The sequence below is a fragment of the Alligator sinensis genome, unplaced genomic scaffold (genome assembly GCF_000455745.1).
Source record: "Alligator sinensis unplaced genomic scaffold, ASM45574v1 scaffold1375_1, whole genome shotgun sequence".
Classification (NCBI taxonomy): Eukaryota; Metazoa; Chordata; order Crocodylia; family Alligatoridae; genus Alligator; species Alligator sinensis.
In genome coordinates, this window is record NW_005843206.1 from 69,982 (window position 1) to 91,239 (window position 21,258).

A 21,258-nucleotide genomic window follows, 5' to 3' on the forward strand; every position below is an offset into this window, starting at 1 on the left:
CTGGTAGGGGTTTTTTTTTGCTTGGGACACAGGCATGATTTGATTTGTAACATTCATTCTCGGGTTGCTAATAGACCACCAAGAAGCCTGTTTTATTTAAAGCCTCACACATTAAAGTCACAGATACATTCCTGCAGAACTTCTTAATGAGGAAGGTGTTTCCTGACAATATCCATCTCAGTAGAGTGCTGCTGGGTTATTAAGAAGAGCTGAAACAAGTGAGAAGTACTGTGAATTTAATTTCACAGAAAAGAACAGAAGCATTTTCACTGTAAGCAGGGAAAGCGCTATAGCTGTCAAACACTCCTCATTTGTGTCCTGAACAGGTGCTTTTTCCTTTCTGTGTAGCTTATTGATGGTCAGATTGCAGCCACCCTCTGAGGGTGTGAAATCAGGGAGGATGCAAGCATTCCCAGAAATAACGCACATAAGGATTTTGCTGAGTAGAGCACAAGGCTGAGCAGAAAGGCAACAAGTTTCCAGAGTTAGTACTAGCTATGCTAGTACCAATAAAATTCAAGTTACATGCATTAAAACTTTGTTAACTAATTTGCTCATAGAACTAAAACAGGGAATCTATTTGCCACCTCAGGAACTTGGCCAAAATACAAAAATGGATATAAAATTAAAATATAGAACATTAATTCCCTTCTTATTCTACAGTAAATTAATTTCCAACTTAACCTACAACCTGTGTAAATACATGTATTTTCCTTTCTTGTGATGGAAGCATTTTTTGGCCTCAGGAATGCAGTCCACAACAATTCCAGGTATAAACTGAATCCAGAAAATTAGTACAATGTTATTTGAAGCAAAAGGGCCACAGGAATTGTGAATTAGGCCCAAAGAGAACAGTTTTCCATTCTTCCCCTCCTCTAAAAGAACTGTCATTAATATTCACTGGATAAATGACATTAGGAACATTTCTATCTTATTAGGAACAAGTACCCACACTAGAACCTAGGACTCATGCCTATTTACAAGAATACCTATCTTATTATTCCACATACTCTCTGGCTTGTTTTTCTCTTTTTGACTGCACATACCCTTTCTCTTGACTGTCAAGTAGGCTAACTTCATGTGGATAGCTGGGACAGGGCCTAAATAATACCTAAACTACAGCCTTATGGTTAAAGCACTTTGTTAAGAAGGAAAAGATACATATTCAGTTCCCCTCTGAGTGAACTGGGGGGTAAGAATTAAAAGCAAGGTTTCCTCCTTCTCAGGTAAGTGCACTATCTGCTAGGATATTGGTCTTCATGCTTCCATGGGATTTTGACTAACTACAGTCTTGGGACTTGGTTTTATAAATGTACTTACATATATTGCATACCTGCTTGGCCAGAGATTAACACTACAGAGCATGATCAGTGAGTGCTTCATGTAGCAGGAAGCTCCTCCTACATTAAGGAAAAGCAGGCTGCAAGAGAAGCAGGCTGCAGGTTTGGGAGAGGGAAATCAAAGGAGCCACATGACCCAAAAGGGGCTGGGCTTACAGGATATAAAGTGTTGGAGCTGGTCAGGGAGTTGGACTTGGAAGCCATGGAGAGAAGAGCTCCTGAGCAGAAGGGCTGCAGCAAGACTGCTGACTAACACCTGAGCTGGGATAAACAAGACTGGTGGTGCAGTGATTTAGGCTGTATGCACAGTGGAGTTCTCAACTGCCCCAGGAGTGGGGCCAAGGCCTGAGGAATAGAGGCTGAGTCCAAGGAGGAGCAGCAGAGTGATGAGAGAGGGCAACCTGAGCGAGGTAAAAGCAAGGGTCAGGGACCCATAGCCCAAGTAGGGCAAGAACAAGCAGGGCCAGAAGGCCCATAGCCTGGGAAGGGCAGAGTCTCCTGGGGGTAATAAAGCCTGAGCCCAGGAGGGATAGAGAATATAGGCCTGGGTCCTGTAGGTACAGTTAAAGAGACAGAAGTCTGATCCAAGGAGGGGAAGAAAATGCAGGTCTGAGCCCAAAAAAGGTTGAGATTGTCTGATGTACGTAGGTGTGAGCCCAGTAGGGGCTGGGATGGTTAAAGGCAGTGGGGCTGGAGGCCTGAACAAGAGCAAATACTGTTTCATGTTTAGAGGCCCACACTGACTGTAGCTGATATTAGGGCTGAAGTGTGCATGGATGAAAGATTGACAGGATTGGATAATGGAGATTAACATCCAATGTTTGGTAGCACCTGTGAGATTTTAGCATGACTAAAAGGGATGGGTCACCATTTGGGCACCCAGAGCTGAATTCTAATATGGTTGTAAGTGCCAAAAGTTACACTTAAAGATATTATGCATATAGAAAATGTCCTAGGAGGAAATTAAATTAAATCCTTTGTGAGCTGTGTGATGAATCTGACCTAAAAACAAGTGAAAGGCAATATTTGAAGTTGCATCAAGTATTAGAAAATTAGTTTGGACTTGAGGCTCTATATGTAGCAAACATTCCAGATATATTGTTTTTTTGCCTTAAAAATGCGTCTTACTGTGCCATCAATATATGACATAACATCACATAATATACTTGATACAGGCTATTCACGACTGTGGTAGCACAAAGACCTAGGTATCCACCTGATAAAACCCTCATGGAAATCAGCAATTCACAAAATTCAAACATTGACGATTCATCTTAGATGTTGTTTTAAACAACAAAAGATATTTTTTTCCTGCTTTGGGCTTCCTCTAAACTAACCTGTGAAGATTCAGCCTTAGGATTTTTGACTGTCTGTACTTAGCCCAGAAATCACTATATTTAAAAGTCTATTTCTGCCATTCTGTCTATCGAGACATTTGAATGTTAACAACAGCACTATATTATGAGAACTGTGAACCAGGAAGTGTTCCTCTTGCAATGTCTGTAAATCATCTACTGTATTTTGGGGTACCTACTAACAACAGATACTGCATGCACTGAATAGGATAGCTAGAAGACAGTATTCACAACGTTGCAAGAAAGTTCTAAAAAGGAAAAGAGAATAGAAATGTCTTCCAGTATTAACCAGATCAGACATTTGCAGAGGTGTGTTGAATCTCTCACCACCATAGATGCTCAAGGATAAAACCTTAGCTATAGTCTGACCGTTTAGTGATAGAGTTTCAATTATATCATGCTGGTTTTACAATATGTGAATAAAGCACAACTTTGTCAATATGTTGTGCATGCACTTAAGGACCACTTTGTAATAGTCTGCCCCAGAACAACTGCCTGTCTGGCTCAGGACAGCCAGCAACACATGACTTACAGTATATTGCTTGCTATATTCTATTATCCATGATCCGATTAATTCAGAAATGGTTGAATGATTTCTGAAATCTTAAGTGCATTTCATTTTTGACACTATCTTTTTTGACAAGCTTGTTCACTTTTTTCCTTATATTTGAAAAACTTCCCAGAGATTTATGAACTTGTGGAAAGCTAGAGTGAAAGCAACTAAAATGCTATGTTTATCTTTGTTTTATTGAATATGACACATTAAGATGAGAGAAGATAGTAATAGCTTTCTGTATGGGTCACATATGCACTATATTGGAGTTTATCCATGTGACAGCTGTTCTTATTGGGTTTGTTTTTAAAGACATGCTGGAGCACTTGGACATTTTAAGATCATTTTGAAGTGTTTTTGTGATCATGAAAGTCCAGGAAATATGCAAGAGACAAAGATATTTTCAGCTTAAAACAGTTTTTCCTGTTTACTTTATAAAGCTCTTATCAAGGTCATGAATGTGCTTACTAGAGTATAGCTGTCCACCTGAGAGGTGATATTTGTCAACTGTCACAGCAAAGAGGTAGAAGTTGAATAGATCAGGAGACCAGTTCAATCTCCCTTTGACTAACAGAGGGACCTCAAAAGACACATGTGAAGTGCATGAAAGGCATGGGATTACCTTGCCTTCATCTACCCCATAGGATGAAAGAAACATCATCACTGCAGCCCTCCTGGTAAAACTGTAGGGCAGTACAACTGCAGTGACTGAACTGTCTATACATAAGGGAAGGCCAGATTTTATTTTTTTAAGGAGTAGATTTTATTTTTATGAATATGTACAGAGAATAAAGTAACCTTATCTACCCCAATTTCTCTACTGTATGTATACATATTAATATGTGGCAAATCCTCAGAACACTCAAAGATTTCAAGGAGATTTATGAATGAGTAAGGGATATGATATTTAGTCACTGGGGAACTGAGGAATGTAGGATGCAGTTATTGAAACTCCTGAGAAAAAAAAAAAAACTAGGAAGAAAAAATGTTCTTTGCCCCTTCTGGAAGAAGCATACATTTTGCAGTACTAAATTGGGAAAGTAATGGATTGAGTTCCTTCTGAAGTAATATCTGCTAAGAATATGCCTTGATCAAGGTGCAGTAATATGGTTATTTCTAATTTCTAAAGTAAAAATAATGCCATTCTTCTTTCCCTCCCTCAGAATTGAAATTGGTTGAACTGCCGCAACATGGTTTGGACATAGGTGGACCAGTTTAGAATAGATATTAGTTTATACCTGGGAATTTTAGGTAATTTGCTAGTACTGATATTACTGATTTATGTATGTATTTATTTATTAAGACTAGTATCTGAGGCCATGAGGAAAGAGGGCTAGGCAAGTTGCCATGAATAATCTAAGACAAAATTCCTCGTCATTAAATATGTATATTTATATAATATATACATATGTATATTATACACATATATAATATATATAAATATAAACATATAATATACATATATATCATAGATATTAAATTATAATATATACATTTATATATATATATTTTTTTACATTAAATATGTATGAATATGTATATGTGCGTGTGTGTATATATATATAGATATATATATCTCATCTTCTCCATATCTTTTCCTTGGCATTCTAAATATAGTCAGACATGTGATGAGGTTAACTGTTAGTCCTCTCTGGTAAGTTCTGCATATTATTCTTTACTTCAGGTTCTGAGTGTCCCAAAACTTTCAGAGGCTTTTATCCCAGAATACAGGAGTCTAATACACTATCCAGGATGTTGATACAACTGAGGTACAGAAAAGGACAATTTGTATTTTGGGGAATAAGAAATAAAAATAAGGTTTTGATATTTCCTGTGTGTGTCTAAATGTGGATTAGATCTGGGATCAGTTTACTCATGACTAAACTACTTCTGAGTAAACTCTCCTGGGTAGATATCTGCACATGAAGGGAAGTGGGATCAGATTTGCTGCTAATTGCAGCAAACTGCTTCCACTTCCTGGGGCATTGCAATAGGCCTCTGCCACAACCAGGAAGAAGTCTAAACTCCCCCCTTGGTGACAGTCCAGGGGCTAGAAGGGAGCACCAAACCAGGAGATAGCTGTCTCCTGGCCAGGGCCAGGATATCACTGCCTTCTACTGGGGTGAGGACAATGTCCCCTGCCCTGGGCAGCACGGAGCTCCTACTCAGGCTCCCTGATTGGGGTAGAGGACTTGGAAAGAACTTCAAGGAAGGGGAAAGTCCCAGGCTTCTACCCCTTTCCACCAATGGGACAGCTAGCAATTAGCTCCACAGTTCCCAACCCCCACTCTGCCATCACAGGGTGGAGGTTGGGGAGCCTGCTCAGCTTCATGACCATGGAGCTGGGTGGGGAACAGGTGGGAGAAACCATACAGCTCAGGCTCATGGTGAAGTGGGGGCTGGGAGATAAGAATCTCCTAGCCCCAACTCCCCAATCACAATCTTGGAGTGGGGGGCTTGGGCTCCCTGCTGCCAGGGTAGACGGACCGAGTCCCCACCCAGGCTCTTATGGCAAAGCCCACCCTGGCAGCAGGCAGCTTATGGGGGCAGGGAGCCATCTCTCATCCCCTGGGATGAGGGATTTGCTCCTGGTCAGGTGTCTACACGAGCACTACTTCCCAGTTAGTAAATATGCTACTTGCATTTGTAGGTAGGAAATTTCCTCCTGATTAGTGAGGTTTACTGCTCAGTCAGCATGTAGACATGTAGATGAATGTGCTTTCCGTGCAGTAAACTACTCTGCTGAGCAGTAAAGCATCTTGTGTAGATGCACCCCCTATGTAGCATTATCTCTCAGTTCCTGTTATCTGGGCTGGATAGAGCTTTAAAATGTGTTCGCACCTATGTGAAGGATTCCTAGGATACTCACCCATACTTAAACAGGGTGAAATGACTTGGCCACCCTCCTATAAGAATACTTACTCATAGGATGGACACAATGAACTATCACTTGTTATTAGCAAAAGTCAGTTAAATTACAGATTTATGAAGCCCTAGCATAGTTGCTAGGATACCTTCAGTCTCTGAAATTATTCTTTCTGTTTCTGCTCAACATGGGAACATATTTGGCCCATAAAAGTGCTAAACATTACTGAAAATCTGGTGTCTCTTGGGACTTCATAGTTAAATTTAGGAAATACATGTAATATTTTGTCATGCTGGTAAAGGTGTAAAAAAAAATGTTTTTGTTGGGGGGGTTTCCCTCCTGAATGTATATAAAAAGAAAGAAAGTGAAGGTGAGAGGGTGAGACTTATTGTGTAGTGCTGAGTCACCATTTTTGAAAATAATATCACATAAAAGTGCTGGTGCATATTGAAAAATATCTCAGGAAGTAATTTTGCCACACTATGATTTATTATTTTAACAAAATGACAATTGTTTGCAAGGAACAATTTTGTGTAGATAAAAGAATCATTCTTTTTACTTGTGATTTGAAGCTCTGATGAAATCTAATGTCATTAAACATTCCAACTGTAATTGACTAATAACATTCCTATCATGGCAAGTGTCATTCATGTTTTATCTTAAGGGAGAGGTAATGCTGTTTTATCAGCTGCTGGCAGGAAATTTGCTGTCAATAAAACCATCCAAGATGCACAAGCTCTTCAACACATTTTGATAATGTCCATGTTATCTGAATGGGGAAAAAATAGACAAGTAATGCAAAACTAGGGATTCCTCTTTTTTTAATAACAGCAATAAAGGCAATGTGTTACAGCTTCCATTGTGCTGGTATCTCTGAAGTATAACTTATTAAATATGAATTTAGCATATACACATTGTGAATATTATTTTTCTAAAATACAATTATTTTTCTTTCTTTGTAGTGGAGTGCATGTATTCTGAAGTAGCATGGTAAGAGTGGATCTATTCTAATCAGATTCTAATTAGTGTTTATTGAAACACCATAGGACACATTTTGAAACATTATTTAAATTTTGAACAGTGTTCAAATTTCTGAATAAATATCTGTTTGGTCTTCAAATCCTTTTTAATTGATGTTTTATCCATTTTGACAAAGAAAAAAAAATAGAGAGTTATTTCAAACAAACAAACAAACTAAAACAAATCAAGGATAGCATTAGGTTAAAAAGTGATAGAACTCTGGATTTTTAAAAATAAATCTTAAAATGCAAGTCAGAACTGGGTTTCCCCATAGGTTTTCTAGTTTGTTTGTTTTTTCCCCTTAGAATTGTATCAATAAGTAAATTAATCTATTGATATAGATATGTACATATGTATGTGTGTATGTAATTGTACTTTTATACTGAACTCTTTATTTCCTCACATAAGACTTATTCACTGAAACTACTTATCTATCTTGTAACCATGATTATTTCTAACAGTATTAGTGGCTATATTCAAATAACCATATTTCTTTCTATATCCTGTAAGATCTTTGGTGAACTCTTTTGCAGTGTGAACAAGACAACCTAATTAGAGGTGCACTGATTTATCAGGCTGCTTTAAGATTGGCACCATGTGAAGAAAACTTACCTGAAGAAATGGGGAGGTGGTGGAACACCAAGCCGGGACCCAATTGTGGCAAAAGTGAAACTGTGGCAGCCGGAGCCACCGTGGCAAAAGAGCAAAAGGAAAAAAAAGCAGAGAAGTCAGGAGGAGATGGGAGCAGCTCCCACATCGACCTGAGTATGTTTTATAAGAGCGTGGTGGGGCCGATTGGTCGGGCAGATGCCTGATGCTGGAATAAAATACCTGGAGGAAGAGAAGCCGGCAGGACCGGAAGTGGAGTCCTCAACCAGCCCAGACAGGCCAGAGCACTCAGGCAGTCCCAGTGAGAGGACCTGGTGGAGACCCCAGAAAGGGGTTACGATGGGGACTCAGGGCCAGGGAGGGCCCAAAGAGCTAGCTACAGAGTCGATGTGGACCGAAAGGAGGAACAGTAATGACTGGAGTACAGCTGGACCCAGCAGGGTCAGGATCCAGATGCAACAGACAGACGGCAGGTACCAAACCCGGGGAGGAATCAACACATGGGGGGATGGAGCGCTGCTGAAGCTGGACACCATGTAGGCCCGGAAAGAGGAGGCCGCAGGGGATGCTCAGCAAAGAAACATTGCCATTAGCCTGTGGCCAAAGACTCCAAGAGACCAAGTGCCAAGAAGGTTCATATTATCAACCTCGATGGCGCAGGTGACAACATTGCTTTTGGTGGTAGGCGGGGTGTAGGGGAGGCAGAGCCCCAAAAAGAAGGAACAATGGGAATGACCAAGGGAATGCACCAGGGGAAGCAGGACCAGACATCATTCTCCCCATAGAAGAATTATCATCATCAAAGATATGGCAGGTGAGACCCCTGGGGGACTGACCCAAAGTTACCCCAATAGTCAGGCTGTGCTGCCTTAGGAGCCATGGTGAGGCTCAAGAAGAACCCACACCTGCAGCATTCAGGGGAAAGGCATGGGAGGCAACACGATGATATAAAGAAAATTGTCTGTATACATGGGAAAGGCAAGACTTACCTCAGCCAGGCAAGAAGCGGAGCCAGTGGGACACCACACCGGAACAGAAACAAAGCAAAAATTATACTGCAGTAGGTGAAGATGCTGCGGTAAAAGGAAAAAAAAAAACAGGAAAAAATGGCAGAGCCGGGAGGAGCCAGGGTAACTCTTGCATCGGTGTGGGCACACTTTATGGCAGCATGCTGGGGTCGACTTGCCGGCCCCCTGAGGCCAGCATAAAAAGCCCGGCAGAAGAAGAGCTGGGAGGACCAGAAGTGAGGTCCCTGATCAGCCCAGAGTGGCCAGAAATAGAGCAGATTCCCACTGCAGGGACATTGTGGCTGCCCCAGAAAGGGGCTTTTTTTAAATAAGCAGAGCCAGACATAGCTCAGTAACTTACCCAAAGGAGCACCGTGGGCATCAGACATCTCCAACCCAGACTGGACCCAGGGAGGACCTGAAGGGACAAGAAGAGATGAACATCTGAGCTGCAACAAGTATAGAGCTGTGAGAGAGATAGAGATGCTGTGGGGCAAGGTAACCCAGGGTCTGGAAGATGCTTAGGCAGGACAAAGTACAGTCAGGAAAACTTGGACGAGATAACAACCAGATTCGACCTTCATAAATTCAGAGGGCTGAAACACCAGAGATCATACCATACCAACTCTAATAATCTGGAGATGACAACTTTGGCTGGCATTAAGTGGGGTGTAGGGGAGGTGGAGCCCCAAGCAGGAAGAGCAATCTGTAAGATTGAAGGAAGTTACAAGGAAGGGCAGAACAAACCATCTTCCTCCCAATTAAAATAATTTCCAGCAAGATGTGGTAGGAGACACCCCCTGGGGGACCTCCCAAGACATAGCCTAATAATAATCCTATATCTTCCTTAAGCAAAGGTGAAACCAGAAAAGACCCTATGGACATGATGCATGGGTGGACTGCATGGGAGACTACAATTGGGAATTTACCTAATATGGCCGATAGCTTGGCTGATAAATGACCTGTGCATGCATGGCAGCAGGCCTGGGAGGGGACTATGGAGGGGGGGCTATAGACAACACAAAATTTGCCGTAGTCCCCCCCAAAACTCCTTCCCAGCACTGCTGCTATCCACCCCAAGCTCAACTCCACCCCACTGGGAAAAGCCCACCCTGTCCTGCCATGTGCAGATCTGGAGGCACACCTCTCCCGCCCATGCCCTCCCAGATGAGCAGCAGGAGCAGTGGTGGGAGCTGCTGGATGGGTGGCCAGGTGATGGATGAGCCACAGGATGAGTGGCTCCCAGATGTGTGGTGCACAGTGGTGGGAGCTTCTCACACACACACACACACACACACACCTCCTGGATGAGTGGCTCTCGAAGCTGCTCTAAGCAAAGTGCTCCTCTCCACCCCCACTCCCAAAGTATGTCTATAAACACTCTTCATGTATGTTTCCTGTGCTATTCTATTGGGTATCCTGAAAGGTGGACACCGCCGGGTGTCCTGGACACTGACCACCTATGAGAAATCTAAGGGGCGGAGGGTTGTTAGGTCTCCTCAGATAGCCAGGGCCTTTCCTGTGTTATCTATGTTAGGGGTGGATTTTGGGGTCAGGGATATACATAGAGCTACAGCCCACCCTCATATACCCTATAAATACATAGAGGCTCCAATGAAGTTCAAAAGTATATTATAAACTCGCAATCACAAAAAAACCCAAGATTAACAATAGGAAATGTACATAACCACAAGTATTAACTATATACGCTGGTTAACTGCAATACACCATAAACAGACCGGCCAGAGCACAGTGAAGCGCAGCGTCAGGGCCTTCACAGACTCACTGAGCTGGAGTGACATTGAGGCCCTCCGTCTTTTCCCTCAGAGTGTACTCAGACCAAGAGTGAGGAAAGGGTGCTAATTGCCAATCCAGTGGATGACTGAGGTCCCGATCCACTAACACTGTTACAGGTAAGTACCCATTATAATCCAATCCAATAGGTCACCCCTCTCTCTCACTGCTACAGTCACTGCTCACATGCCTCAGACATGCAGGTATGATCACAAGCCAAGTAAGCTTGCATAGTAGTCAATCCTCAAGTACTCTCAAGCATCCATATTTTATTTGGACGCCGAATCATGCCTCAGGATTCACACCATGTGTTAGTCATTCTTCTCACCAATCATACTTATGTACACATGACACCCTATTATTGTGCTCTCAGCACTCAGGTGTAGCACGCAGCACTCTACTGGACCACACAAGCTACTGCGCAGGCTCCCCAGATGTCAGTAGGTGGAAAGTTTAGCTATTCTAGAACCTTCCCACCTCTAATCAGCATGTGTATGCCACTCTTATGTTGTGAGCTACATCCAACAATCCCATCTCTTGCTAAAGAACAGAGTATACCTGAACAGATTTTCCCAAAGTACATAAAGGCAAGTATGTTGAGGCAGCAGGTTGAGTAGGGTTGGAAACATGACCTTTCATAAGCCATATGGCAACAGTACACTGTACCAAAGTGTGCATTTAATAAACTATGCTTTCCCTCCTGCTCAAGGAAGATACACAATAAAAAGTTTGGATACCACGAGCTCTGCAATTCCCCTCTATGAAGCAAAAGAGGCAAAATGCTGAGAAATGTGACCCAGTGATATGTTTACAATATGCTGTACTGACGTGGGACAGAAAGAACTGCAGGAAACTGAGGCAAGTATATTCTTTACTTCTGTGAGTTCAGTATGCTGGTCTGTAGCTGTCTATTTTTTTTTCCATTGGAAACTTTCCCACTACTCACCAGAAATGCTAATACAGAAGAGGTTTTGCTTTCATTTGTTTTTTTCTTTGTAGACTTTTGTGCAGGAAAGGGGCAGGAAAATTTAAATATTTGGCAAAATGGGATTCATAATAGGGAGATAAAATACTAGAATTCTCCCAACCTGATAAGAAGGTAATGACAAGGATCGCTGTGCTCCAAAAGAGGCCACTACCAGTTCTATTCCTTTCTTTGTTCAAAAAAGTGAGACATCCCCAAAAAGACATAGCAATAATACTTCAGACACACTTCCTTTTAGGCACATTTCAAATCTCCTCATTTCACGATCTTTAATACTAATTTAACTATTCAGTGAAGTTATTTTGTATTATTATATATAATACATAATAATACATTATATAATAATATATTAACATGTTCCTTTGCAAGCCCAATCAGAGGCAATATTAATCATTGTAATCTGACACAAAATGTAGCCACATTTAAACTACATTTACCATCTAATTACATGATTATTTTAACTTCAATCACACCCCCAACACTTTTGTGCTGGGCTTCCTCCTGGGCTACTTCCCCATAATTCAGCAGAGTAGAATGAATTTCACTCTTAGCCCCGCTTCTGTAAATGCAGATATACACAACAGGGACTACTGAACATCACTGGCAAATTGTCATTAGCACCAGTTAATGGAAGACCAGATCTCTGAAGACCTAACATGGTTGCTAGGATACCTGTAATCTCTTAGCACTATTTAGCTACCTAAGGGCGCAGATAAGCACCTTTGAAAATCTTAGTTGGTGCCTGGATTCCCACTGATTTAAAAATTCAATTTAAAATGTCTGTGTGGAGGGGGAGGGGCGGAGTGATACTTCTCTGAAATTGTTGGGCCATGGGAAGGGTGTGCATGATGCACTGTCATTTAGTATGGTGCCCCAATTACCATTGGAAAGCCTAGCCAACTCTGTAACTTCTGGGCTAGGGACAGACATTACTCATAAACCAGTTTAAGTCATCAGAAACTGGTTTAAACCTGTAATAGAACATAAGTTTAGTGCACATAAACCAGTTTCAAAATGGCTGAAAGTGGTTTAAGATAAACCTGGTTGATGTAGTATCAGATTTAACTGATTTGGGTCAAACCAGTTTATGCAATGTCTGTCCCAGACCCCTTCCTGTTTTAAGTTAAACCAGAGTCCCCCATCATCCCAGATGCTTTGGAGCCCCAGGCTGGGCTGGGCTGTCAGCTGCAGAGAACAGGCTGGCCCTGCCCCTCTCCTCTTTAGATAGAGCTCTGGGGGAGTATGCAGGCACAGCGGGGTTTGCCTGGCTTTCCTTCCTGCTTGCTGCTCAAGCAGAGATTCTCCTAACCCTCCCTCTCATCTCCCACAGCACAGCTCCCATGGACCCTAGGCATGTGGTATGCTAGCTAATGCTGAGAGGTGTCTGTGTATTTCCAATTTCACTGGGACAGGACAAAGACAGACAGAACAGGGTCCATTTAGGGCTTCTTGGAGATAATCAACAGGTTGGCTGGTAATATCCCCCCATTCCTTCCTTGGAAAAAGCTGTTTAAAAAGAGGTTGAACTAATAAGGGAAGCTTTTGTTTTGTTGATGGGCTGATAAACATTGCGGTTTTATCAGCCATCTGCTGGTTTTCAGCCCTGTCAGTATGAAGGAGCAGGGAGGGGGAGATCGAGAAGTTCAATATCATCAACAGATGCATGCAATGCTCACCACCCCTTTGTCTCAGAGTGCTAGCCCAGGGCAGGGGCCTGGCAGCACTCCCACCCCTTGAGCAGTAAGCAGGGAAAATCCTAAAATGGTGCAGGCCAAGGTAGAGGTTTCCATACCTCCCTAATCAGAGCATACTGCTGGGGCCTGGCCATGCCTCCCTCAGCTCAGCACTATAGAAGGGTAGGGAGGGATGCTCTAGTTTCCACAACTTCTAGCCTAAGCCACTTCAAATATGTGCCTGCATTTCTTCAGTCCAGAGGGAATGTCTATGTAGTTGCAAAATGGTTCAACCTAAGCAGATTAGACTAACCTGTAAAGATTGAATCAATTCAGGCTCAGGCTTTTCAAATGTCTGTCCCTAGCCCAGCTGGTGAGGTTCTTTTTGAAGCCTGTGCATGACTATACAATAGGCTAGAAAAATCTGGTCCTAAGAGAAGATACCAGTTGTAGGAAACTGCTGTTGCTTCATTTGCACTTCTGGGCTTTTATTACATTCACACAGCAAACTGGGTTTGAAAGAACTATTTATAGTAGCATATATTACAGCAGCATTGTTCTGAGATGTATTGTGCTTACTCCATGCACGCTAGTTTCTGAACTGGAAGTGGTATAGTTGTGTTATTGTAGCATAACTGAGAGCTATAACTTACTGGCATGTGTGCAGCACATCACAAATACAACTACACTATATCCAGTTCAGGACCTAGTGCACATGGAATGTGCATAGCATGTCTCAGCAAGAAGTATATTATAGTATGAGGCCATCCAACTTCTTAGGTCCTGGAAACCATGTCAGGTGAGCCATAGGACACTGGTTGCATGCCATGCTGATGCCCTTCCCTTGCTGCTCCGCATGTTCATGTGGGCACCCCCCCCACCACCACACACACACATACATACACCCAAACACACACACACCACTACCACTACATCAGACAGATCTCCACCTATGCCGCCTTTCCTTCCCTTTTCACAGCCTTGTCCCCCCACCCCCGCACTAACTATGAATCTCAGAATCATCCTCAGTTCCCCACACTGTGATGCACTGCCCCTAGGGCAGATACAGGAAATGGCAATTGGAGGACAGAGGGGAAAACCAGAGATTGATGCTGGAGTGAGGGGGACAGCACCAGCCAGATGGGAGCCCAGGGCCAGAATTTAACCCCAGTTAGAAAACTTGTTTTAGTATGCTGCTTTCTTGTCCTATATTCTTGGAAATATCCAGGTTCACTATGCTGTTCAACTGTAGCAAAACCCTCAGTTTTCTTTTTTCTTTTTTTATTATTGCATTCACTCCCCTTCCCCAACCATTTCTGGCTTTTTCTCTCCCTCTGTATTCCCTATAGGTAAGAATAAGTAAGCTAAGATGTAGGATAAGCTTTAAACATTTTTATTTTGGTAGCAAGTTTTTGGTTTTGGATATCCACTGTTTTATATTGTATTATTATTAGGTTTGTATTGATTTTTACTGTTGTATATTGTATTATTATCATTTTTGTATTGATTTTTATTGTTTCATATGGATATTGTATAGTTTAGGCCTGTGTTTGTAAGTGAACCAAAGTCATGTCAAGTTTCCATCTTATATATCAAGTCTTCATCTTGTGTCCTCTGCCTGGGAATCCCCTGTGCCGCAACTGTATGAGACATGTATCCCTCCCGTGTAAATTGGTTCCGAGATGAATGAATGTGATTGGAAATGATTGAAATACAATGAATGGTAGCAGGCCTCTACTGAATGGCCTGTAATGACTGGGCCATCACCTCACATTGATTCATCCAGGAACCACGGACCTCACCCAGGAACAGAGACAAGACCAGCATTTGAAAGACAAAAGACTCTGAAGAACCAGCAACTCTCACCATTACAGACACCCGAAACTGCACATCCCTGCATGGAGCACACATGCTTGACCCTTGCCTGGGCATGCCTCCTGTTACTAGGGTCACACAAGTTCTGGCCCTATAAAAAGGGGCAGTGAAGACAGACCAAGTAGGATGCCCTCTCCATCTGCACCAGCACCATGCCACACCAGCTATCCACCCAGAGGCCCTGCCAGCAACCCCACTCTGGACAACACCTACTGGACAAGGACCCCTTTCCAGCCTGGATAGGTAAATATACCCTGTCCCTCCCCCCTTGCAGCTTCCCAGCTCCTCTTAGGCTCCAGCTGCTGGAGAAAAATGCAGTACAGCTTTCTCCAGCTTCCAGCACCTACTGCCACTCCCTGCAACTTCTCTAGCTGCCCCAGAGCCATCCTTTGGCTCCCCACACCCAGAGCCCCTCTTTAACACCCACAGTTTCCCTTAGTCCCATTTTCCCTGTCCCCATCTACCTTTTCAGCTCCCCCATAGCTCTGGCTCCAGTCCCAGACTCTGTGCCGGCATGCTTCCCTGTTCTGTAGGCTTTAGTTGTTGTCTTTTAATCAATTAAGATCAATTAACCTAAAGTTAGCCCAGAGCCTCAGTTCTTCAGCCGAGGCCAGTTCTAATCTAGTCTACCAGTTCTAATCCTGGTCCTGGTATCTTTAACTCCCTACACTTCTACTTTCTTACCTTAACCTTTCCCCAGGTATCCCAAGCACATACATACATATATACATACATATCACAATACCCAACTTAGGAACTCACTTGTGTATATGTGTAGGTGGGTGGTATGTGTGTAAATTAGTGAATACACACACACACATATAGATAGATAGATAGATAGATATCAATGTGTGTGTATATATATATTTATACATATATGTGGCATTGTATGTATGATATACAAATAAGTGATCTGTGTCTAACTTTTAGGGTGTATAGTGCATGTGTTTGAATTGGTGATAGGTATGCATGTGCCTAGGCTGGTTTGAATGTGTATGTGCCTGAGCTGTTAGTGTGCCTGTGTATGCACCTAACTGATTTGTGTGTTTGCATATGTGCAATTGTATCACACACTCCTGTCTAACAGTGCAATATTGAGATCCTGAGTGTTGGCCTGACCCCTCAGGGCAACACAACTACAGTTGTGATAAATCCTTCAGAGACCTTTTTATTTTATTTTTTTTTTTACCATAATTCAGCAGAATTGCTAAGAACAGGAGTTTGGGTGTTAATTTTAGCACTTGTATGACAGAATTAGTAAAATCAGTTAAATTGGTGCAAACATAATCTTTGCAAGGTCTTGTTAACTGTAAACACGCTCACTGTTAATAGGAACAGTAATTCAGCACTGAATGAAAGACTTTGCACCAGGGGTTGATCATCAGTATAACCAAAACATAGCAAGATGTCTAGGATAGGCATTTCACGTGAATGGGAACAACTCCAGAGGCATTGCACATTAAAGGAATTCCAGCTGTTTTTTTACAATACTTTCCCCCCCCCCCCCCCCCCTTTTTTTTTTTCTTTTTTCCCTCCTATAGACCCAGGACTAAAATATCTGGTGAAAATTCCTGGAATTCCTCCCCTCAAAAAACATGTTTATACTTGAGAAATGTTTTCTTAACCTCCATTGCTATGTGTAATACCAAGTGACTAATGTTCAAATCATACAAAAATCTACACACCTGAGTAAATTAGGCTTTGTCCTCAGTTCAGTTAGGCATGTCTCTAATGATACGAATAGGAATACCCATTTTCAAGTTCAGGGCCTAAATGATGAGCCAAGAAAACATTAAAGCTGATCACTCATAAAATGGTGTCATGTGTATATCACAAAAATGTAACAAAGGGATTTTTTTCCTTTCCTTAATATCTTTCAAGTAAGTTCATATACAAATTATTGGTAAGGACTATAGTCAAATCAAAACTGCCAACAAAAGCACACAGAATCTAACCTAACTTTAGATATTTTACTCACATGAGAGAAACCGGACAGTGTCTCTCCTGTGTCCGTGTCCACAAGAGCATGGACATTTGTTTCCCTTGGGACTAGTGGTGGTACCGAGGGTGGGGTAGGGAAGGCTGGATCCAGCAGTCTTACCTCAGGTTCTGGGGACCTCCCAGGGCTGCAGCAGTGGTGATCCTGACACTTGCAGCCTGGCTGGTAGTTGGAGTATGGCTCTAGCCAACCAGGCTCTGGTTTTGAGTAGCGCACACTGCCCCTGCATGTGCCCCTCTGCTTTTTTTGTGTGCATGCATTTTTTCATTGCAAATAGATTCTGCCTGACTAACCTTGTTTCTTTTTATGACCAGATTACAAAATGCTTGGATGCAGGAGTCAAGGTAGATGTTATCTACCTAGATTTTAAGAAAGCCTTCAATATAGTATTTCATTCTGTTCTCATAAATAAACTGACAGGCTGTGATGTAAATGATTACACGGTCAGGTGGGTGGCAAATTAGCTTATGAGTCACACCCAAAGAGTGGTGGTAGATGGGTCGATATTGACCTGGAAAGATGTGGAGAGTGGAGCCCTGCAAGTCTCGGTCCTTGGACCGGTGCAATTTAGTGTCTTTACTAAGTGACTTGGATGGGGGCGTGGAGAGCACCCTGTCCAAGTTTGCAGATGATGGCAAATTATGGGGTCAAGTTAACACACAAGAGGGTAGGGAACAGATCCAGATGGATCTGGACAGGTTGGAAAAATGGGCAGAATGAAATAGGATGCAGCTCAACAAAGACAAGTGCAAAGTGCTGCACCTGGGCAAAAAGAACCACCAACACACTTACAGGCCGGTGGATGCCCTTCTCAGCAGCACAGCAGCAGAAAGGGATCTTGGAGTCATAGTTGACTCCAAGATGAACATGAGCCATCAATATGATGAAGTGATCAACAAGGCTAACCACACTTTATCGTGCATTAGCAGATGCATGACGAACAGGTCCACGGAGGTGATGCTTCCCGTCTATGAGGCACTGGTCAGGCCACAGTTGGAGTACTACATCCAGTTTTGAGTGCTGCACTTCAAGAGGGGTGTGGAGAATCTTGTGAGGGTTCAGAGGAGGGCCACTCATATGGTCAGAGGCCTGCAGGCAAGGTCCTACAAAGAGAGACTGAGGGACCAAGAGCTCTTCATCCTTCACAAGAGAAGGCTGAGAGGTGATCGTGTGGCTGCTTATACATTCATCAGGGGAGGGCATCAGGGAATACGAGATGCTCTATTTACTACAGCACCCCCTAGAGTAACTAGGAACAATGGCCACAAATTGACAGAGAGCAGATTTAGGTTGCACATTAGAAAGAACTTCTTCACAGTAAGGGTTGCCAGAATCTGGAATTGGCTTCCAAGGGAGGTGGTGCTTTCCCCTAACTTGGAGGTCTTCAAGAAGATTCTGCACAAGCACCTATCTGGGGGTCATCTGACCCCAGTGTTCTTTCCTGCCTAGGGCGGGGGGTCAGACTCAATGACCTACTGAGGTCCCTTCCGACCCTAACATCTATTCATCTATGAACTCTGCTTTTCTGAAAGCAGTCTCCTAAAAATACATATTAACTTAAACATTAAGATGTGGTAGGCAAGGGGACACAACCAAGTTAGGGAGCCAAAATAGGAAGATGGGTATAGTGTGGCCACCAGGGAGTACTACTGCTACCCCTGGAGGTGGGCACCCTGTTACATTAACCCATTAAATTTAGCTAACTGTATTTAGTGCTTTTTTAACTGGATTCAAGCTGGCCTGATGGTGAATTGCTTGTTCAATTGTCCAGGGAACTATTGTTCTCTGGAAAGTACAGGTCCTAGTGAGCTCCTGTTCTAGCAGGCTGTAGAGGAGTCAACAAGTTTGGGAGTCTGGACTTTGAGGTTCCAATTTCTGCAGCAGCCTTCTTCATGGGCAGTGAGGACCTGGATGGATAACTTTATAGGTAACAAGGCAAGTTTGAAATTTCCAAATAAAATTATGACTACTTGGTTATTCCTGGTTAAAATTTATATTCTGAATATTTTTACATAGTCCAAACATTTCCATTTTTCTAATAGAAAAATAGTCTGCTAGAAAAAAATCCATCCAACTCTATGTATAACACTTATTTCAGGAATTATCAACATCAGGGACAAAAGAATGAAAATCAGTAAGAAACTCACTAGTCTGCTCAGTAATACAAGAGGTAGCCTTCTGCAATTCTGAGGCCTACTAACTGATCCTGGCAATCTAATTCCTATTTCACAGACTATAGGCTGTTTTTAATTCTAGCTGGAAAATTTAACTCAGGCGTGGACATAACTTAAAGTGATGCACCTCCATTAGGATTATACCTCCATTGCTCGAGACTGTAGGGGGGCTATTAGGAAGGCTAAGGCAGAGATGGAAATAGGACTAGCAACCAGTATCAAAGATAACAAGTCCTTTTTTAAATACATAGGGAGTAAAAAGAAGGCGTCCGGTAACATGGGGCCCCTGCAGGACACGCTTGGCAATCTGGTGATTGCACCAGGAGAAAAAGCTGACCTCTTGAACAAATTCTTTGCCTCCATTTTTCTGAGCAGGGACTGAGACATCTCCCCCACCAGGATTCTGGATGACTTAGGAGAGGCAATTCCAGGCCTAGGGTCAGGGAGGACCTAGTTAGGGAACTTCTGGTGGGGCTGGACATGTTTAAATCAGCAGGGCCAGATGCTGTCCACCTCAGGGTGCTGAGGGAATTGGCAGGGGCCATTGCAGGGCCCTGGCATGGCTTTATGAGCACTTGTGGTGCTCTAATCAGGTGACAGAGGACTGGCAAAAAGGCCAATGTGGTCCCCATTTTCAAAAAAGGGAGGAAGGAGGACCCAGGTAACTATAGGCCTCTGAGGTTAGTCTTACCTCAGTCCTGGAGAAGCTCTTTGAGAAAGTTATCCAGGAGCACATCTGCAAGGGACCAGCAGGGGAGATTATGCTCATGGGCAACCAACATGTGTTCATTAGGGGCAGGTCCTGTCAGACTAATCTGGTTGCCTTTTATGATGAGGTGACAAAATCCTTGGATGCAGGTGTTGTGGTGAACATAGTCTTCCTGGACTTTAGGAAGGCTTTTGACACTGTCTCTCACCCCATTCTCAATAAAAAAACTAGGCAACTATGGCATTGATGCCTACACAGTCAGATGGGTTGCAAATTGACTAGAGGGCTGCATCCAGAGAGTGGTGGTGGATGGGGCATTTTCGAGCTGGAGGGATGTGGGCAGTGGAGTCCCCCAGGACTCCGTTCTTGCGCCCGCACTGTTCAACATCTTTATCCGCAACTTGGACAAGGGGGTGAAAAGCACCTTGTTAAAGTTCGCAGATGACACTAAGATGTGGGGAGAAGTGGGCACGCTAGAAGGGAGGGACAGGCTACAACTAGATCTGGACAGATTACAGGGGTGGGCAGATGAGAATAGGATGAGATTCAATACTGACAAGTGCAGGGTACTGCACCTAGGGAGAAAGAATCAACAGCATACCTATAGGTTGGGGAACTACCTTCTCATCAGCACAGAGGCAGAAAGGGATCTTGGAGTCATTATTGATTCCAAGATGAACATGGGCTGCCAATGTGAGGATGCGGTCAGTAAGGCTAACTGCATGGTAGCATGGGAGATGGAGGAATCTGAGTGGGAAGTATGAATCCAAACTTTCAATTGAAATGAAGTCTATCACCACCCCTAATAAAATTAAAAAAAAAGGAAACCATCAACAGTGCTTTATCGATTAACCTTTCCTTAAAAATAACTAATAACTATTCCCCCCTCCCAAAAAAACCCCAAAGGATACTTGGTTGCCCAACTTTCACTGACAACTGAGGAGACAATGGTGCTTTATTTCTGTTTATTATTATTCTGTTAAATTTTCCCAAAAACATAGTCATAGATTTCATAGACATTAGGGCTAGAAAGGACCTCAGGAGATCATTGAGTCCAGACCCCTGTCCCAAGGGCAGAAAGTTAGCTGGGGTCAAAAGAGTCAAATGCATTTAAGTTGTAAGAGTATAAAACTGCAATTGCTACTCTATACATTTACTATAGGGTAAGAACAGACTGGAGTTTAGAGCATGAGTAGAAATTAGAAATATATATGAAGGCAGGATACCCCCTTCTACTACCTCCTTTAGCCTACTCTCTTAGCAGTACCTCTTCCCCCTATCCTTTCCTCCATCTTTCCC

General features: G+C 42.8%; 1 long non-coding RNA gene across 1 annotated transcript; it reads right to left on the bottom strand.

Moving 5' to 3' along the window:
• Positions 1–6,654: 6,654 nt before the first annotated feature.
• LOC112548487 lies at positions 6,655–9,172 on the bottom strand. The gene is made up of 3 exons (XR_003092221.1): positions 9,112–9,172; positions 8,733–8,816; positions 6,655–6,883 (listed from the first exon to the last, which is right to left on the bottom strand). It is a non-coding gene; the product is annotated as an uncharacterized LOC112548487 (long non-coding RNA).
• Between the last annotated feature and the right edge of the window lie 12,086 nt (positions 9,173–21,258).